Raw genomic sequence first — 22655 nt, 5'->3', positions numbered from 1 at the left:
CATATGATCCATCTGTATCTCATGCTGAAAACATGGCATCTGATATCATTACTAACATTATAGCAGCTGTGAGTGTGTGAAAGTCTGGCTTAGAGGATGTTGCAGCTCATAGCAATTATAGTTAAATGTGTCCTGAAGTGATGTACATGAATGGCATATATTGTGCTTTTTTAATACTGTAGTTTACCATGGTTAAATTAAATTTTACTCTGTCTTAGAAGTATTTGAATGTAAAAAAACAAAAAAAATTCAAATAAATAAATAAATACATTTAATATTTACCATTTTTATTTCAAATTAGTTTCACAAACTTTTGTCATTGTTTTGGTTAGGAATGATGTGCCTTAGTACATTATCAGTACTGCATTTTATTGTACAAGTACTGTAGTTTAGGCTTTTATATAACCGCCAGCATAGAAAAATACAATATTATTATGAACTAAAAAAAAAGTTGAATAAGTTAAATAAAAAAAATAAATTATTATTATTTTTCAAATAAAGAAATTAAGTGTTATGTCCCTCTACTGTACATTTATCTTTTGCTTCAATATACTTTAAATATTCCATGTCTAAACTTATTATTTTAGATTAAATGTATTGTCTCTGCTGAAACAGTTGCAAGTTTCACCATGCAAATACACAAATTGAAGAAGTTTGGGATTTAATATTAACCCCCATGATAAAATAAAAGGTTAATTTTATGTGTGGAGTTTGCATGTTCTCCTTGTGTTCGTGTGGGTTTTCTCTGTGTTCTGGTTTCCCCACAAGTCCAAAGACATGTCGTATTAGGCTACGTGTGTTTGTGGAGAAACAAAATCCACTGGCTTTAGCGCAGTCTTGCACTCATGGTGCATCCAGCAGCAGTGAACACCCTTTCCTGCGGCTACAGGCCGAGATGTAGAGTTCTGATCTGGCTGATTTTGCAAGTTTTGGGTAGGATTGTTTGTTCAACTTCTACCAGTCAGGAACATCCATTTAATTTTCCATGACAGCAGTTTCAGTGTAGCGAATGGCCTCGTCTTTTTACCTGTCAGGTTGCGGTTTAGGGCTCTACCGTTATACGCAGTGTATGAGCGACCGCCTAAATACCTGGCTGGAATGACCGCTCCTTCTGAGCAAGTGACTGGCTTGACCGCCGTCAAAATTCACTTTTTTTAACTACTTTGTCATCATTTGTTACACCTTTGCAGGGATGGATTTTAATGCAGGGATTTGGATTTTTTCGGGTCTCTCTGGGTTCGGGCAAAGATCTTCAGCTCTAATGCAGACCTCTCGTTCATATTAACTACGTCTCCCTTCTGTTCAGTCGAAACCGGAAATACTGCCGAACCGCAGGACAATTTGGAGCGCGTCGCGTCACGTCACCTTTCCCTCTCCCCCTCCCTCTCTCCTCCACACTGTCCCGAGATGACAACCACACATACGTTTTTGTAGACATTAAATAAAGGATATTTAATACTTTATGATGGTAATACGGTATTGAAACAGACTGTGTTTATACAGACAGCTTGTTATAGCCACCCCCAAAATATAACACTGTGTATGGAAAGCATCGTCAATGCACCGTGATGCATCGAGATATCAAATTGAACCGAATCGATGGCATGATAATCGTAACCAAACCGAGCCGCGAGACCAGTATAGGTTCACACCGCTAGAGCATAGGCACAGCATTATAGACCTGTTGATTTCTGACAATCATTGACTTAGTATGATATAATCTAGCAGCTAAATCAAACTTTATGTATGAGCAAGCATGGGGTGGCGTAATATCACTTAAAGGAAATTACAGTTATATCCTCTTATCCAAGAACCAGAACTGGTGAGGATGCGTGCGTGAGCAGATGTAACTGGCCAGCATACTGACTTTAGGTGACTTCGGGTAAGCGATAAACCATCAAAAAAAAAAAAATTTGATGTTTAGAAAATATTCAAATATCTTGATTCATTCCTCATTTATGGATGAGTTCCTTATTAGGAACACATTCGAAATGTAATGATCACTTGAAGTCATATATTTGGAGCGGGAAACAAATTAAAATAAATTCTAACAAATGAAAATATTTATTTCACCTTCATCTATGCTGTTAGCTCTGTCATAGGACTAATACATGAACCTTTTCATAAAATACCTCCATAAAAAAGGAAATGAACAAATACTGGACTGTCTTTTACAGGTAGTGAAATAAAATTACAAAAAAACACTTAATATAAATGTTCTTTAAATCTTAAAAATGCCATTTCGGATCACTCCACACCACCTAAAATCTGAAATAAGGCATATAAATTTGAATGGCATCCCACAGAATCATCAAACACTATATAATCTGCTCAACATGGTGGGAACCGGTAATCGTTACCCAACACTCATACAATCCACACACAATTTACACAATTCTCTTCAAACATCAAAGCACAAGCGAGCTTCTCTCATCCTGTCCATCAGCAGTGTAAACGGCCCCAAGACTCCTTCAAAAGTGCAAATAAAACCTTTTTTCTTTTTTCCTTTGGCTTGCAAATACCTTAATTCTCCATAGGGTTCAGAATGTCTGATTTGACTGAGAGGCTTGATTGTTGTGCAGGGAGGCTCTTTTTCTCTACTCTTTGCCTCTGTGTGGCTCAGGGCTGTTTCCAGCAAACACTCTTCAATGTGTAACCGCTTTCAATTAGCTGCAATATTCTCTCATTGCATTCTGACTCAGCTGCTCGACTATAGTACATACAAAGAAAAACCTATAAAACGACAGATTGATGTTTTCTCAATATATGAACAGTGATGTAATAACCTTGATTCTTTATGGCCAAATTTTTTTACATTTTAAAATTCCTGGTAGCCTTTTGGACAGGCACTCCTGAGTTCTTGGTAGCTAAAATAAATTTAAGTGGCCAGAATAGGCAATACATTATTTAAACAAATGAAAAATAAAAACAAATACATACATTTACTTATAAATAAATAAATGATATATATTGATTATAGAGTACAGTTGAAGTTTTCTATTAGCAAACTGGCCAATTTTGATACATTAATAAATAAGATAATTTTTTTTTTCTTTTTTAAAGATAGAAATAAATACATGTGAGTACAAAGTGAACAAGTTTATTTGTTTAATCACAATGCTGAACAATCTGCAATGATTTATTTATTAATTAGAGGTAACCACTGCACTTTATCAATCCAAACAACAAACTGACAAGCTTGTAGACGTGCTGATATTTAATAGTTCAATATATCATGATAATGAACATGCTAAATATTGATATCATGGGCACTTCCGACAACCTTGGGAAAAAAAAAATAAATAAATAAAAATAAATAATTAAATAAAAATAAATAATTAAATAAATAAATAAATTATATATATATATATATATATATATATATATATATATATATATATATATTTTTTTTTTTTTTTTTTTTTTTTCTCTCAAGGTTGTTATATATAGTGTTAGTTTGTGTTGTTAAAGTGAATGCATGCAAGCCATCAGCTTCTTTACTCTTAATGCTTCTTTACACACTTTGTACTATAAAATGATTATGGTGCAGTTTAAAGTAAAGTCTGGATCTGGATTCAGATTGGGCGGAATGAAGGGAAAAAAAGGATACAGTAATGAGTTCTCATTTCTGTCCAGCTGATCAGTGCATCTCAACATACGAAGATGATCTAAAGAAAACAGCTTAACAGTGGTGACCTGAGTTCACACCAGTTAGTGGATGTGTGTCTGTGTTTTCCATGAGATTTCTGACTACAGGCCAGTTTACAAGGTCATAACCCGTCAGTGTGAATCAAATCACTCCACGCAGCTATACACACTCACACACACACACAAATACAAGTCTTTTTTAGAGCAAGTCACTCACATAGTAATCTTAGTAATGCCTCTGGGTGACTATTTTCAGTATAATGTGTACAAATACAGAAACTTAATCAAGGAAATAAAATAAAATTATATGAATTAAAATAAAATAAATTAAAATAAAAAAAAATCTGATTTGACTGAGAGGCTTGATTGTTGTGCAGGGAGGCTCTTTTTCTCTACTCTTTGCCTCTGTGTGGCTTAGGGCTGTTTCCAGCAAACACTCTTCAATGTGTAACCGCTTTCAATTAGCTGCAATATTCTCTCATTGCATTCTGACTCAGCTGCTCGACTATAGTACATACAAAGAAAAACCTATAAAACGACAGATTGATGTTTTCTCAATATATGAACAGTGATGTAATAACCTTGATTCTTTATGGCCAAAATTTTTTACATTTTAAAACTCCTGGTAGCCTTTTGGACAGGCACTCCTTAGTTCTTGGTAGCTAAAATAAAATAAAATAAAATAAAATAAAATAAAATAAAATAAAATAAAATAAAATAAAATAAAATAAAATAAAATGCCGCAGTTGGTAGCACAAGTGCCTCACAGCAAGAGGGTCACTGGTTTGGCTGGCTGGGCCAGATGGCATTTCTGTGTGGAGTTTGCATGTTCTCCCCTTGTTCGCGTTGGTTTTCTCTGGGTGCTCCGTCCCACCGTTGTTTAATGTTGATTTTAGTGCAGTTCATAAAGCAAATTTTTGACAATCATAATAAATATTTTTTTTTTTTCAGTAAATATAAAACTTTATGTAACACAAAATGTAAGAGTTTTATCCCTCAACCAATTAACTTTTTTCTGTTTTCATTGTAGATAAAGATTTAGGCATTGTTTGCAGTACATTTGTCTTTTTAAAATCTAAATGTATACTTGAACACATTTAAAGGAATAATATATATATATATATATATATATATATATATATATATATATATATATATATATATATAAAAACTCACAATTTATTCACCCTCGAGTGGTTTCAAAACTTCCAAAACAAGTTTCTTTCTTCTGTTAAACACAAAAGAAGATATTTGGAAGTTGAAAACCTGTAACACTGACTTTCATAGTCAGAACAACAAATAACATGGAAATCAATACTTAATTTTCCAGTTTTTCTTCAAACTATCTTGTGCTAAACAACTCAAGGGTGAGTAAACGATGTCAAACTTTCCAGTTTAGAGTGATATATCCCTTTAAAAACATTTTTATTTAGGCATCAGATATTATAGATATTCCTCACCGCTGTCGCCACTGGCTTGCATGGTTCGGGACCTGTAGAGCTGCGCATCGATGGATTTGCTCTTCAGTGGTTGGACTCTCAGTGGTGATTATTAAACCACACTGAACTGAACTAAACTGAACTGAACTTAAACACTGAAAACTGGACTGACACTGTTTAATTTTTAATGATCTTCAATGTGAAGCTGCTTTGACACAATCTACATTGTAAAAGTGCTATACATATAAAGGTAAAATGAATTGAATTGAATCTAGTCCAACTTAATAAAATTACACATATTTCCTCTGTCAACTGTCAGAAATAAAAAATAATTTCTATAATAGTGTCTAAAAGGGTTTTTCCATGTAAGGTGACTGGCTCTTTTAAAGCCCCATATCCTTTCTTCCAGTCGCCTTAATATACATTTAATGCCTTCCATTAATAATTCAACAAACAGCATCCTTTCTTCACACTGATACAGACTGTAAAGACACTAAACAGGGTCAAATCCTCAGTAAATAGCCTTATTGATCAAAAAGCCACACTCTTCCTGTGATATAGATGACATTTAGATTAAGTGTGATCCGACTTCAACACTGAATCAGCCCAGCATTACAGGTTTTACTGGCCTCCCAATGGAGAAATCCAGTGCACTGCACACAGAGTCAGTAATCCAGCAACAAAAGCAGCTAAGCTGAGAACAATAATATCCTTAATTCAGTGTGTAGAGATTATTCAGTACTGCATCAGAGGTGGTCTGTAGAGGAGATGCAAGAGAGAGACTTTATGAGTAAATCACTTACAGCACCTGCAGAGCCAAGAGAAAAATACAAGCTTGTGCATCCTCCGTAGACAGAAAACCCTTGAGATGTCAAAAATTCAAACAATGAACCTTCCTAACAGTTTTTACACCCAAAAAAAAAAAGCACTGTAGTTTATTTGTGGGGTGTTTTTTCCGCCTCATGGAATTTTTCGACTCGAGTAAAAAAAAAAAAATAATAACTTGTGGCAAATATTTATATTTAAGATTTAAATGATCTGCAAAATCAAGTTCACCCGTATTCGCGCACTTACATTGACATTATATGTAACTTGGTCCTGCAAATACTTAAATCTGCATTTGGTTTAACCCATAATTATGCATGTCTTATGGATTGTACTGCTCGTAGTAAATTCCACCCTGACATGAATGACATAGGCCAACAATATCATATTTACAGTTCTTGGAGCTTCATATGATTATAGTTAAACCACCAAAGTCACATGGAATATTTTGCCAAGGTTTTTCCCAGCAGGCACACAACATCATAAGACGTTATTATTAGGTTAGGTTCGTGACATCACTTGACCAAAATTCAATGTCTAGCCAGCATCCAAGAACAACGTTATTTTGATGTCCAATAATGACGTTAAATGACGTTGATAATTGGTTGATTTTAGGTTGTGTTGGAAAGTGACCAAAATCCAATGTCAAGCTAACATCTTAAACCAACGTCATATTGATGTTAAATAATGGCATTTATTCATCAGGTATTGGTTGATTTTAGGTTGGAAATTGATGTTGGGCTGATGTTGGATTCTGACGTTGACCAGATTTTCATTACCAAACAAAATGCAACGTCCCCATGACGTTGGGGTACAACATCAATCTGATGTCCTGTATCTGCTGGGTTGGTTCCTTTTTGGACCCTGAACGTCTCTTGACTGTTATATTCTATAGAGGATAGAAGAACTGACGTGGAAGATATAGGCCATCAATGTGTTCTTGGAGCTTCATAAGATCAAAGTTGAACCTCTAAAGTCACATTCAATGTTTTGTCAATATTTTTGGTTCCTTTATTTGTACTTTCAACATCTCAGAACTGTATCAGTCTATGGAGGATGAGGGAGCTCTCAGATTTCAGCGGCATATCTTGCTTTCCGAAGATGAGGAAATTGTAATGACATGAGGAGGAGTAATTAAAAACATTGAAAGCTTTAATAAAAACAGTTAATGGCCACACTTTCAAATTGAAGTGCACAAAATTTTAACTGTAATAATTATTTGAGTATTAAAAAAAAACTCTTTAGTATACTGAGCTCACAAAATAAAGCATTATGTGCCACTTTAGAACATGCAGACTAGCACAGATTTTAAAATGTTTTCCATAACAACAACAAAACTGCACATTATGCATAGGCTTGTGAATAATGAACAAAAAGAAAATATTGTTTGATAAAAAAAAACAAGTGTGTCATTTAATTATTTTTTTATGATTATTCATTTATGAAATTTATCATTTATGATAAAGACTAGTACATATTTCTGAAAAAAATGGCTATCCCAATATAGGGCTGCATGAAATTGCAAAAATCTAACATTGCAATAGTTAGTTTTTATTTTCAATATATACTGCTATATGAATATAATTTCACCAGATGATTTGAATATTTCTATTTTGAATGAGTTTCTAATTTTAGATTGAATGGGATGATTATGTAGTGGGTGTGCATCTGCAAAAAACTTTAAAAACAATCTACCAAACACGTATAAACACAGTAGAAAAAAATACAATTGATTGATACAATTGTTTTATCGTTTTCTGACAGTATTCAGGTACAGAAATTAAATAAAAATAATTTTATTAAATTAGTCATTATTAAAATTAAAATTCCTTATGCCTGAATGCTTTTAAAATCTCATACAGTCACATGCCTCAAAAACACATGCAAATGATAGACATGCAAATTATTTTTTGGATTTACTCTTTTTTTTTTAAGGTAAGTGGCTGCAAACAATGTATATGGACTGAAATTAAACAAACACATTAAATTGAGTAATGTTTAACTTAATTTGTTTGTTTAAATTCAGTCCATACAAGTTATTTGCAACCTTTAACCTTAAAAAACATTTAGTAAATTCAATGTATAATTTTTTTCAGTGTAACACTGACTTTGCATATCTTGGGATGTGACTAGTGAATGATCACATTGCAATATCAATACTGAAACTTTGTACTGTGCAGTCCTAATCCCCATTTAAAAAAATGATGATTTTGCACTTTTTTATTTGTTCACACTCTTGGTAAGGTTTAATTTGAGCTCCTGCTGGCTCATAAAAACGCAGTTTCAGTCTCAGAGCAGAAACACAAATCTACCCAGAGACATGTGAAGAAAAAAAAAACCACATGCACTTCAAACTGCCTTTGTGGACATAATCTGCTGAACTTGTACTCCACGGAGCAGATCACTCTTAAAGAGACACCTCAACATTTCTCCACCCATCATGGAAGACTCAGGGCAACAGCTAACGTTGTCATAGTAAAAATAAAATAAATAAATAAATAAAAACAGCAGCTCATTTTAGCAGGCAGGATTATCGGAATGTGCTCTTTCCTGATAAGTGGATTATTACGATATTTCTCCATTTCACTATGCAGGGTTGAAGCACATTAGGAAAAGCGTGTGTGTGGCGTCTGGATTACAGGACTGTGAGTGTATTGCTGTATTTCTGAGCAGGGAAGCCCTCACTCTGCACAGCCATAATCACACAGCAGCCTTCACCACATCACACACATCTCCACTCACGCCTGCAATATTAACATTTATATAAGCACTGCAATTTATAGGGATGATCAAGCAAATGCAGAGACCTCACAAATGTTCTTGGTTTACAAAAAAAAAAGTACCGTGGATGAACCAGTCTGTTGTGGTAAAGGCACTAAAGCTCTCAATTTACCAGTCAAACATTCCTACTCTAACTTTTGGTCATGAGCTTTGGGTTATGACCAAAAGGACAAGATCTTGGATATAAGTAGCCAAAATAAATTTCCTTCGCAGGGTGGCAGAGCACACCCTGTGAGGAGCTCCGAGTGGAGCTGCTGCTCCTCCACATCGAGAGAAGTCAGCTGTGGTGACTCAGGTATCTGTTTCGCATCCCTCCTAGACACCTACCTAGAGAGGTGTTCCAGGCATGTCCTACCGGGAGGAGGCCATGGAGAAGACCCAGGTCATGCTGAAGTGTCCAAGTCTCTTAGATGGCCTGGGATCATCTCGGAGGATAACCCCGGAGGAGCTGGTGGAAGTATCTGAGAAGAGGGAAGTTTGGGGTTCTCTCCTGAGACTGCTACCTATGACCTATTCCCGGAAGGAAGAAAGGAAGGTAGAAAGGGGTGGGAGGGAGGCAAGCAGACAGGCAGGCAGGAAGCAAGGAAGGAAGGAAAAAAGGAAAAAAAGAAAGAAGGAACGAAGGAAGGAATAAACAAAGAAACGAATGAAGGAAGGAAGAAACAAAAAGTCTTTCTAGAACCATTAAGATTTTAACATTATTTTTCAAAACTGGGGGCCCCTATGAAAAATGGCACGTTGCTTCCATACTGCACATGCGTGAGGTGTGAGCGGTTCAAAGACACTGCCAGTCTGCTATCAGAGTAGAGCTGAGGAAGAGGTAGGCAGTGTGTGCAAATAAGACTATGAAACACAGCTAACTCTGCGATCGTTGTTAAGAGAGGCTCTGTTCAGCACCAATGTTTGACGGAGAGCTCATCTGAAGTTGGGGCTAATGTAATCGTCATAGCAGCGTCAGCCAATGAAATATGTCCACAATCGGATACTGTCTGAGCTGGGGTATTTGCATTAAGTGATCTGATTGGCAGATGCTTCCGCTGCTGCTTGAAAAGTTGAGAAATTCCCAATTCTTGCAATGAGCAATGCTGCTGAAGCAGAGCCGGTGGACCCACAATTCAGTTCGGCAACGACTGACATCACCCAATCAAAAAGAATGGAAAGCTTTGACACTGACACTCCATGTGAATGGGGCGCAAGTCCGCCCCTGGCTATACATGTACATTTGGTTAAATTTGCCCTATTTTTCTTATATTACAAACAAAACTACACTATAGAACCTCAAAACTCTTCCTAGATGGTTTAGTTCTAATTACAGTACATTCAAAACCTGCTTCAATCAAATCAAGCAAAACACATGAATAAAAATGCATTATTATCGTCATCATCATTAATATTATTATTAATAATATTTAGGAGTGGTTTTCCCCAAAATAAAAATGATGTCAACATTGTCACATTGATATGTGTAATATTCTGCCAAAACACATTTGGCAGATGATAATGAAAGTGAAGACAGGAGGTTATTACACAAAATAATTATCATAAAGCACTTTATAATTAAGCTATGAACTTGTTGTGACCTAGCCAAATAGAACAAAAAAGTATATAACAATTGTAGAATTGCAGAAAAAGATATGAGAGACCATTTTGGTGCACATTTTTGAATGAAAAATAATTGTATGGCTTCAGAACACCTTGTAAATTATATAATTGTGATTACATCCATTATTAATAATATTATTATTACTGAAAAAAAAATATGTATGTATATATATATATATATATATATATATATATATATATATATATATATATATATATATATATATATATATATATATATATATATATATATATATATATATATAACTTTAATAATCCCTACATGATGTTTTGAACATCCTTTTTTAAATTCTCAATTTAAATTCTATTGAAGCAATAAGATAAAAGTCTGGAATGATATGAGAATGATACAGAATTACTTTTGCATGAACCATCCTTAAAAAATGTTATCTTTAATGCGCTGAAATTAATGCAGAGATCTTATTTTACATATCTGAAACTCTCCTAACATTGCAAATTACCTTTAATATATAGATCTTTGAAGCCGTGGAGCGAAAGCAGTCATAATGTTTATTTTCAGCTTTAGACTGTAAATTGCCTCTATCAGCAAGCGGCTATCTGAAAGCTCGCTTTCTCAGTTGAAGGGAAGTCTTGAATGTTGATTCAATGAATGAGAATGTTACAATAATAGTTTCTATGCGTGGTTATGTAATTGAAAAATAAGGAGGTTCAGGTAAAAGAAAATCTCCTCAAGGACGCACGGCCTGCTGAAGCATGGAATTGTAATTCATATTCATGCACCAGAGGAACAGTGGGTGGCTGTATATCTGAATTAAGGGGTGTGACTAAGAGACGCTCTCTCTTTAAATCGCTACATGCAGAAGCACGGGACAACATGCTGGAGACACAGCCTGATCACCACCTGACATTTCACCTCTGAAGCTGCCATCTCTAGTACATTCAAAAGCATGAGAATATGTTTAGAACACAATACAACATGCCTGCCTGAAGGACAAAGAGTTTGCGCAAGGTTATATTAAGTTTTAGCAGATTTGGGACAGACTAACAGACAGTAAATAGTTTTTTTTATATATATAGTTATATGGATTTTATTGAAAGAAAAACTAGGTGATGATGGATGGATGGATGGAGAACAGTTAAAATGATGGATGGACAGAAAAACAGTGGATGGACGGACAGAAAATAGTTGAACAGATGAATGGAAGGAGATAAAGCACGTACGGACAAAGTAGTTGGATGGATAGATGGACAGAAAAGTCAAATGGATGGATGAACAAATGGACAGAAAAATAGTCAAATGGATGAATAGATGGAGAGACAATAGATGAGGGAATGGATAGACAAAGTAGCTGGATGAATGGATGGACGAAAGGTCGGATGGATGGACGGACGGATAAAAAACTCAGATGGATGGATGGATAGACAGAAAAGTCAGATGGATGGAAGGACAGAAAAGTCAAACGAATGGACAGAAAAGTCAAATGGATGGATGGATGAACAAATAGACAGAATAGTCAAATGGATGGATAATTGAACAAATTAACAAATTAGTAAAATTTATGGATGGACAGAAAATAGCCAGATGAGTGAATGGATAGACAGAAAATAGTCAAATGGATGCATAGAAAATAGCTGGATGCATGGATGGATGGATGGATGGATGAAAAAGTCAGATAAATTAATGAATGGACAGAAAATAGCTAGATGGATGGATGGATGGATGGATGGATGGATGGATGGATGGATGGATGGATGGATGGATGGATGGATGAATGAATGGAAAAGAGTCGGATGGATGGACAGAAAGAAGTCAGATGGATGGACAAAATAGTCGAATGGATGAACAGAAAATAGTCAGACGGATGGACAGAAAATATAGTTGGATAAATGGACAAAAAATATTCGGGTGGATGGACAGAAAATTGTCAACTGGATGGATGGATGGATGGACAAAAAAATCATCAGATGGATGAATGGATGGAGAAAAAATAGATGAGTAAATAGATAGACAGAAATTAGATGGATAGATGGAAAGAAATCAGTAGGATGGATGGACAGAAAAGTCAGATGGATGAATGGACAGAAAATAATCAAATGGATGGATGGACAGAAAAGTCAGATAGATGGACAAAATAGTCCAATAGGATGGATGAATAAATGGAGAGAAAATAGATAAGTAAATGGATAGACAATAAAAAGACAGATGGATGGATGGAAAGAAAACATTAAGATGAATGGATGGACAGAAAAGTCGGATGGACAAAAAAAAAGTCAGATGAATGTATGGATGGAGAGAAAATAGATGAGTTAATGGATAGACAGAAAATAGCCGGATGGATAGACAGAAAATAGCCGAATGCATAGATGGAAAGAAAACAGTAGGATGGATGGACAGAAAATAGTTGAATGGATGGACAGAAAATAGTCACTTGGAAGGATGGATGGATGGATGGATGGATGGATGGATGGATGGATGGATGGATGGACAGAAAAGTCAGATGAATAGATGGACAAAAGTCGGATGGTCAGAAAATAGTCAGACGGGTGGAAGGATGAATAGAAAATAGCTGGATGGATGGATGGATGGATGGATGGATGAACAGAAAATAGTCAAAAGGATAGAAAGAAATGCTGGCAAAGAAAGAGTTAAGAATTCTGTTGTTTCAACTCATTATAAATAAGTAGTTTGAACAAGCAGCAAGTCATTTTCTAAGTGTAAAATGTGTGCTACAATGTTGAGTTTTATAGAAATGAATCCCCAATCAAACTGCAATATCTGTCCAAAAAATCTAAATAAAACAACGCAATTCCATTCTTCCCCAAATCACCCAGCACAGGCAGAAAGGTTACAATATACTGAGCAACACAAAAGCAACTCTCTCCTGTATAACAGAGGTCAGTGGCCAAAGAGGTTATCATTGTAGTTCTGCACGGGGAAGACATTTCCAGACCTCCAGAGACTGAGCGCATTGTACAACTGTCAAAATATCAGGATGAACAAAAGGTGTTTACAGTGGGACAAAGCAGAGAGAGCTTTGGAGGAGGTTTTTAGGAGACAGATGGCTGTTTTTCAGCTTTAAGAATTCATAAACAACATGCACCTTATTTTCATGCTGTGCTCTTCCCTGAACATGCTCAGCACGTACAGCGCCGTCAAAACACGTTCGCCGATGTGCCACTTTACAGGTGGCTTACGAGAGAGACGTTTTGTTTGTTTCATAAAAAGACCTTGAAAGTTTTGAAAGAGCTAAGGGTTTGTGGTTTCATATATTTTGGTTTTCTGCTCAATACCGTCATGTAATCATACCTTGTCCATCTGCTGCATGTATGAGGTTTCGCAATCAATGCAGTTTAAAACAGCAGAGACAGAAGTTGCATGTGTTTCTGCAACCTGCTCAAACTCCCTTGTCACAGCAGACTGAAGCATATTGCACACTAAACTGAAAAACACACTCGCTATCTGGCAAACGTCTGCTCTGATTTGAGTGGTTGACTGTACTTCAAGTGTTTAAGATCTGGTTATGCTAGGTTTTCTCCAGCTTAACCTGCATTTATTTTTTTTTTTTAGCTTTTGAACAATGCAAATCTTTAATCAAACACACACACACACGCACACGCACACGCACACACATTAATGCTTGTAATGCAGATGGATGATAATCTAATCCAGTTTAAATAAATCTAAAAATAAATGTAATAATGCACAAATAAAGGAAATTCTATCTGACAGCAAGGCATAACAACACTGCAGGATCAGAATCTTCAAAATTACAAACGACATTAAGATCAAACGATTAAATCTGATTAAACGGAACAAATTAATAAAACGATTAAACAAAAACATGACTTTTTGACCCCAAATAAAAAAAATAAGCAATTGTGAACACACACCCAAAAACACACACACACTCACCCACAAACACACACACACACACTCACCCACAAACAAACACACACCCACCCACAAACACACACACACACACACACACACACACACGCGCACACACACACACACACACGCACACACACACACGCACACACACACACACACACACTTTTATACTATGAATGAAAGAAAAAGCAATTATGATTGTGTAAAGCAACTTGTAAATTTGGGCTGAACAATATATAGTTTAAGCATCGCAAAGTGTGTATCCGCAATCGTTACATTCCAGGGTTAGATTTTTTATTAAAGATTTAAAATATAGATAGCGTAACGGAGGCCAGCTAGCGAAGTGCTATGCAGGTACACCTCACTCCTCTGACCTCAAATGGAGCTCTAGTGACAGATGCTAGAGGCCATGGTCTTTAGCCTCCTTGTTAGAACGACCGACTCCCATGCAAAGAATCGCCAGTACGATCCCAACTCAGCATGGGTTAGGTGCAGTAGGACCGGTGGGTGACAATTTTATTAAATATTATTTTTATATTATTGAATAAAATTATTTTTACAAGTATGACCAAGTTATTTTACCTTTGATTGTTTAATGTTTTTATTTGAATACTGTTAGACACCCCAAAAAGCCATAAATACTGTTTATTTAACTTTTATTAATGCTAGTGCTTGTAATTTATTCAATTTACGCAGATATGCAGCATAGAAAAAGACTTGTATACCCTGATCAATCTAAATAATGAATAATCTTAATGAAATCTTAATGACATAATCTTAATAATCTTAATGAAATAATCCTAATGAAATCTTTCCAAATAGAGTTATTCAAATCATCTAGTGAAATTATATTCATATTACAGCAAAAAAAATATTGCAACCTCAAATTTTTTCAATATTGTGCACTGTGCAGCCCTATTATGAAACAAATATATTACATAATGTACAGAACACCAAATAACTGACCAAAAATAAATAAATCATGATGACAGAGCAACCTGTGGACCACCAACAAAACTTCCATGCACATCAAATAATTTTCCAAATGTGAAGAATTTACAAATGACAAATATTGTCATTCCATCCCTATCTCAGCCTAAAATTCAAAACAGGCTCATAAAAGGACACACCACATGCTTTAAAGTAAAAACCACCAACTGACTTACCAAGAAAAGCCTCCAATCCATCTGTAGGCCTGTCTTGATCCTTCTTGAAGTCAACTGCATGACAACTGCATTGGAAAACCAATGAATCCCTCATGATGTTTCCAAATAGCACCAGATGTTCCAGAAGTTGATCTCATATATCTAACCACATTTTGACACACAAAGAAAACACAGAAAGCAAAATATCATTAAGGTATTGTTTACAGGTGAAAAGTAGTGTAGTTACAGGAAAGGGTCACACGTTCTATTTGGAAACTTTTCATTGGCTGTCAGTAAATATGTGGTGTTGCGGGTCAGTCTGTTAACATGGACATTTAAGCTCCCAATGGTTAATGTGTATAATATTATGTATACGATCAAAAAAAAAATCATTATTATTATCAATATTACAAATCGTTTTTTATATAATTTTAGGATTCTTTGTTTATTAGAAACTTAAAAATTCTTTTCAGGAAGGATTAAGACTAAAGGCAAAAGGGGGTCCAACCCAGTACCAGTAAGGTGTACCTAATAAAGTGGCCGGTGAGTGTGTAGTGCAACATTATACATCAATGCATCTTTACTAAATTAAATCCTTCTTTCAAAACAATGAATGTTTGACCCATGACAATTGAAATATAGTGAATATTGCTTGTATTCCATTACACTGCAGTAGATACTCACCAGAAATTCAGAAGGATTTTAAAAGCATGAAATGGACTATATATGTCTGTCGGCATCTGGACCTCCTCAGTACTGAGAAGTTTATAGAGGACATGGAGGGAGGGATTGATTTAATGCTTGTTAAAATATTGCTGATTGGATGCTCCCGGATCACTGCACACAGCTACAATGTTATTTTCTTCATAACAATAAAACCAGTAAAATGTCCCATAGTAAACCGAACAGTGCTAAAATATGGTCCATATCTCTGTCCAGTTATCGTGTTGTCCGTGAACCAGTTCTGTTCAATTTTATTGGCTCCCGTTGGCTTTCATCCAGCAAATAAATGTGGCTGTTGATCACAACGGTTTAAAAAGTTGTGTTTTTTGTAATGTGCATCATGGTGGCTCAGTGGTTAGCACTGTTGCCTCACAGCAAGAAGGTTGCTGGTTCGAGTTCCAACTAGGCAGGTTGGCATTTATGTGTAAAGTTTGCATGTTCTCCGCATGTTCGCGTGGGTTTCCTCCGGGTTTTCCAGTTTCCCCCAAAGACATGCGCTATAGGTGATGGGTATGGGTGTTTCCCAGTACTGGGATTCAGCCGCAAACGCATCCGCTGTGTAAAATTTATGCTGGAATATTTGGCAGTTCATTCTGCTGTAGCAATCCCTGAGGGACTATGCCGAAGGAAAATGAATGAATCAATGTTTTTTTTTGTAAGAAATGACAAGCTTTATTTAGCAAGAATTCATTAGATTCATCAAAAGTGGCACTGAAGATATTTATAACACCAAAAGATTATATTAAAACAAATGTTCTCTTCAACTTTATCAAATCATAGCTTACAAGCCTGCTAGCCTGGCATCCCTGGGCTATTGTGTTTTCCAGTCTGGCTACCAAAATGAATCTACCCTGACTGTCAGGCTTTCTTAAGAGGACAAATATATTTCAATGCTTTTGCATTCTCTAACAAAGTGGGTAATTATTTTGTATGTAATTCTTAGGCAACAAGGAGTCACAATCAAAATGTGTTTGAATTGGGGTCGGCCGATGGCGACTGATTTGACATCATACGATGTCTAATGTGAAACATCGCGATGGACGATGGCATCATCATCATCATCATAGGCGGAGGTGAATTATTTATTTATGAGTAATTAATTAATTTAGAACAAATTAATAATTTGTAGCCTACCGTTTCAACTACCTGACCTGCATGGTCTTTGTTTTACCCATAAACAAATCATAAATAAAGTTAAGTTGCAGTTTTTCTGTAGGAGGTTGGTCGGTAAAAAAGGTGCACAACCAACAGTATCTGAGGTTTTCACTAAAATTACTAAGTACAAGTGTGAAAGTGAAAGATTGAACAGTGAACTGACGCTGTGACATGTTACCTGATAGATTCAAAAGACCAAAGAGTTGTTAGATGGAGACAAATTTAACAACTATAGTGAGACGCGATCCAGCGGTACATCCTTGATAAACTGTCCGCTGTGCACTGCTCTCTAGAGCTCAGAAGAGTGCATGACAGTGTGTGTGGCTGTGTGTATGTGTGTGTGTGTGTGTGTGGTCACGTGTTGTGCATTTTCAGCAGATGGAGGGCTGTTCAGAAATGCTAGGTAAAACACGATGTGGATGTGGATCATTTTCGTTCTCAAATGCCATTTTAATACTAAGACATATTAGTGTAAACAGGGCCTAAGTGTGTATTTTTCGCGAGCGGGGTTTGCGATGGGTGGGGCATGACGGAGGGGCTCAGCATCGTGTTGTCTATTGGCCACGGCGATGGGGGATGGCATCGTCTATCGGCCCAACCCTAGTGTGAATTTACATTAGAGCTAACTGGTGTTGTCAAAAGAACCGGCACTTTAGTGCCAAGTTGGTAAAATATGATACCAGGTTTTTCAAGGATTCGGTGGGGCCAGATTTGTGCATTTACATTAGGGTTGCTTCGATAGACGATGCCATCTCAATCCTCCGACCCACCCCTGTTGCTGCAGCAATCTGCTCACGAAAAATACAAACAGTCTCATTTACACTAGTAAGTCTTAGTTTTAAAAAATCCAATTTTAGAACAAAAACGATCCACATCCTCACTGGCGTTTCATCTAGCATTTCTCAAAATATGCACAATTCACACATTTAAAAGACCGGGGATTGTGGTTTACATGCGGGTCACGCTGCAGGCACATGTGCAGGCTCCAGCGGAGTTTTTGTTTCATGCAAAGCATAATGTTTTTATTTTATTTATTAAATAACTATTTACAAAGATAAATTATTAAAACGACACAACTCATTGTCCATATTCATATGATTTTTTTGATTTTGCATAGCTTAGCCTGGTCAGTACCTGGATGGGAGACCACTAGGGAACAGTAGGTTGCTGTTGGAAGTGGTGTTAGTGAGGCCAGCAGGGGGCGCTCAACCTGTGGTCTGTGTGAGTCCTAATGCCTCAGTAAGAGTGAAGGGGACACTACACTGTCAGTGGGCGCCGTCTTTCGGATGAGACGTTAAACCGAGGTCCTGACTCTCTGTGGTCATTAAAAATCCCATGGCACTTCTCGTGAAAAAGCAGGGGTGTAACCCTAGTGTCCTGGCCAAAGTCCCTCTATCGGCCCTTACGATCATGGCCTCCAAATCATCCCCTTCCACCGAATTAGCTCTTTCACTGTCTCTCCACTCCACCAATAGCTGGTGTGTGGTGAGCGCACTGGTGCCGTTGTCCTGTGGTTGCCGTTGCATCATCCAAGTGGATGCTGCACAATGGTGGTGGTGTGGAGAAACCCCCCCTCATGATTGTGAAGCGGTTTGGGTGTATGGTCATACACAATAAATGCACTATATAAATACACATTACATTACATTACTTTGATAGGCCTAACATGAGGTGAACTAATTTACAGATCAAATAGAAAGGCACGTCTATACAATTCAGTGGAAATGTTAAATGTGAAAGATACTTCGTCTTGCTTTTGTTTTTTGTATTTTTGTTTTTTTTAATTGTCCCTAAAAACATTTCAATTTCATCAGGATCATATCACATTAAAGCTTTTTTAGCTGAATATTTTATAATATTATTCTTTTCACTGAATTTTACACTATGTTTCTATGTCATCTGTAGTGTATCTTGGATGCAAAAGGAATACAGGATGATATTAAGACAAGATTACCTTTTTAAGGGTATTTAATCATAATTCATCAAATATTAAAGCTTGTTTCATTAACATTTGTTAGTGAAAATCATTTTGTTGAACAATTAGTAATCAGACAGATTTTAAGGAGTAGTTTGCAAAATCCAGTTATCATTTGTTAACTTCAATGTGTAGTGCAGGCTGCTATTTTAGAATGACCTCAAACATTACTCATCATTAGAATCCATTACTGTTTTGAGTCTTGATTTTAACCCAAGTATTATATAATATGAAGCAGCTGTTTGCATACTGATGCCATACTTAGCATTCATCTGTTATAATAATCAAACCTTTGATTTTAAAAGTATTGATATTTTAAGTATTTTTTATTTTCATTAGTTTAATTGACTCATTAGAAATGTGTGATGTTGATGAGTGTGTGCTCATTAATGCAAACAGTTAATCATCCAATCAGGCTGCAGCAACACAATGCACACAGACGTGATCAAGACAATCTGAAAAAAGAAAAGCCGAGCAATGGAATCAGAAATAAAGGTCATTTGTGTGACTTTGAAAGTGCCATGATTGTTGGTCCTGTATTGCTTTGAGCATTTCAGAAACTACATTTACATTTTACAATTATACATTTAGCAAACGATTTTATCCAAAGCGATTTACAAATGAGGAAATTACAGGATAAAAGCAGCACCTAAAATCACCAAAGACCCACAATATATGGATGCTATGACAAGTGTAAGTTATTTACTTTTTTTTTACCGGCCACTTTATTAGGTACACCTTACTAGTACCGGGTTGGACCTCATTTTCCCTTCAGAACTGCCTTAATCCCTTATGTCATAGATTCAACAAGTTACTGGAAATATTTTTCAGAGATTTTGGTCCATATTGACATGACAACATCCCACAGTTGCTGCAGATTTGTCCATGATGCGAATCTTTTATTCCACCACGTCCCAATGGTGCTCTATTATATTGAGCTCTGGTGACTGTGGAGGCCACTTGAGTACAGTGAACTCATTGTCATGTTTAACAAACCAGTCTGAGATGATTCACACTTTATGACATGGCATGTTATTCTGCTGGAAGTAGCCATCAGAAGATGGGTACACTGTAGTCATAAAGAAATAGACATGGTCAGCAACATTACTCGGGTAGGTTGTGGTGTTGGCACGATGCTCAGTTGGCACAAATTGGCCATGCTTGCTATAGCCCATCCGCCTCAAGTTTTGACGTGTTGTGCACCCTGTTCCTAGAGATTTACCTTTCTGTAGAGTTCAGCTTCAACACCGATTAAACACAACTGAACCAATTAACTGGCCTGAAGCAGCACTTGATATTTACAGACAGATATGTTTGATCAGGGTTGCAACTGAAATCTGCATAAGGCAGATCTCCAGGATTCAGGAACAGGGTTAATGACCCCTGGTTTACAAGAATTCTCTGTAGGGGTAATGTGTTTAACCCCTACCCCAGAACCCAACCCTCACAGGCAAGGATAGGTATCATTAAGGTTTTAACAGTATTACTACTTTTGACGATAACTTTTATCGGTTCGGTATTTTAACGGTTCTCTTATCGGTACTTTTTGTAGTATTTTTGATGAAAAAACTAATTGAACAAAAGTGACAACTTTATTATTATGTTTTTAATGTAAAATAAAACAAAACCAATAATTGTAAAATATATATATATATATTTATTTTTTTCCTTTAAAATAATGTACAATAGTTTGAAGAAAAATGACTCCGTTTTTAACCATTCTTCTGGAGAAAAATCAACAAAAGTTTAATGTGCTCAATGCAGTTGAAAACTCCCACTTTGAGTTGCAAAATGCTGTTAAATGAGATGTTTAGGCTTTTTCATTAACGCATTCACATAAACGAGTTAACGGGGTTTTGAGAGTTAGCTGTGTTTTTAATACAGTTTTGGAGCATCTTGCAATGTAGAAACAAGCTGTTTTTTTATCTGTTCTTAAGCATAGTTTATTATTAGGCTACTCATAGACTATATTTGTAAATACAGCTGATGTAAAAGCATTTTTAATGTTTAGGATTTATTTAGGCTACTGCAGAAATAACAAACTGTTTTCATTGTCACTGAATGTCTTATACAAGAAAACAAGTAATCTGGCTAAGCGGAAATGCAACTTGTTGCGTTTGTTGCAAAGGCCATTGTCATTGTCTACTCGGGGAAATACAAAAATTGGTTCTCTCCGCCACTACGCAAGCTTACAAGCTGCAAATGTTGCGAGCTATGTGTGTGCGCTTAGCACGAATCTCCGCTGAGTGTTCGCACACAGCCGAGAACTGTGAAGGCTTTTATATTTGACGCGCTTGCCAGAAACATGAGTATTTCTCATGTGATATTGCCAACTGCGCAGACAAATATCAAATATCGCAAATTAGGAAAGGTTGGCGAGTTATATAATGCTACTGTGAGTAATGTTTATTCAGCAATAATTCTCCAGTACCGATAGCAGAACCATTACCGTCAGAGCTTATCAACACTTCTGTCGTTTATAATGTAGCAACAATACCGATAATGTACAGAGTTTCGGTAGCCATCTCTACTCACAGGAATACTGTGGCAAAATGTGAATGTCAAATGTTAAACCCTGCTAAGCATGAATGTTTAAAGATTTTAAATTATGAAAACACAAGACATGTTAGAGTGGGCTGATAAACAATATTATATCGAATCACAATAAAATTTATGTCAATAACAATGATAAGCTCTGGACTTTCTTACTTTATATTCAGTAGACTCTATATCACAAAGAGTGCCTGGTGCATATAGAGATTAAAAGAGCTTGTCCTGTACAGTTGGTTTGTCAAACCCACTCACCTGTGTGAGGCACACTCAGAATTTCACAATGTTAGTTACTAATCTACTGTTATTTTATTGCACAACCATCTCTAGGGTTTACATAAGGCTTTTTAAAATGGTCTGAAAAGAGAAAATATGTAGTTACATGAACAAAAAAGCCCTGTTGATGTTGAAGAGCAACAGTAACAAAAATAATCACTCATTAAGTCTACATAAGAGCATTTTCAAACACAAAACACATACTGCATAAACTTTAATCAGGTGAGCTACAGCAGCAGAACAGCACACTGTAACTACAAAATAAGCTACAATTTACAACAAAACCAGACAGCAAACACAGAAATAAAAGATTGGAAAAATGTTACCTGATCTGACTAATCTCTATGCTGCTAAATTCGAACAGTAAGAGTCTGAATTTGGTGTAAATAACATGAAAGCATTCTCTAGATTTATCCTGTCTTGTATCAACAGTTCAGGCTGCTGCTGGAATAATGCTATGGGACATTTCTTTTCTTGGCACACTTCGGGACCTTCAGTACCAACTAAGCATTGTTCCAACACCACAGGATACCAGCAGTATAATGTGGTATGTCACCAAACTCAGATCATCTTAAACTGCTTTCATAAACATGACCGAGTTCACAAAACACAAAAAGTCTCCACAGTCATAAGATCTCAATCCAATAGGGTACCTTTGGGAT

General features: G+C 36.1%; 1 long non-coding RNA gene across 4 annotated transcripts in view; it reads right to left on the bottom strand.

Annotated features, from left to right (window-relative positions):
• Positions 1 to 22655, bottom strand: part of LOC137488255 (uncharacterized) — an 84444-nt gene that overhangs the window by 33619 nt on the left and 28170 nt on the right. For 3 of the 4 annotated variants that reach the window (XR_015514749.1, XR_015514747.1, XR_015514746.1), the window contains exon 2: positions 15336 to 15476. This is a non-coding gene — a long non-coding RNA (uncharacterized LOC137488255). Of the gene's footprint in view, positions 1 to 5250; positions 5845 to 15335; positions 15477 to 22655 lie in introns of those variants that run through there. The other variant, XR_015514748.1, reaches the window with a different exon arrangement.

The sequence above is a fragment of the Danio rerio genome, chromosome 18 (genome assembly GCF_052040795.2).
Source record: "Danio rerio strain M-AB ecotype USA chromosome 18, GRCz13ab, whole genome shotgun sequence".
In the NCBI taxonomy this organism is placed as follows: Eukaryota; Metazoa; Chordata; class Actinopteri; order Cypriniformes; family Danionidae; genus Danio; species Danio rerio.
Note: the sequence above shows the minus strand (reverse complement) of the source record. Positions and strands in the feature narration are given on the sequence as shown.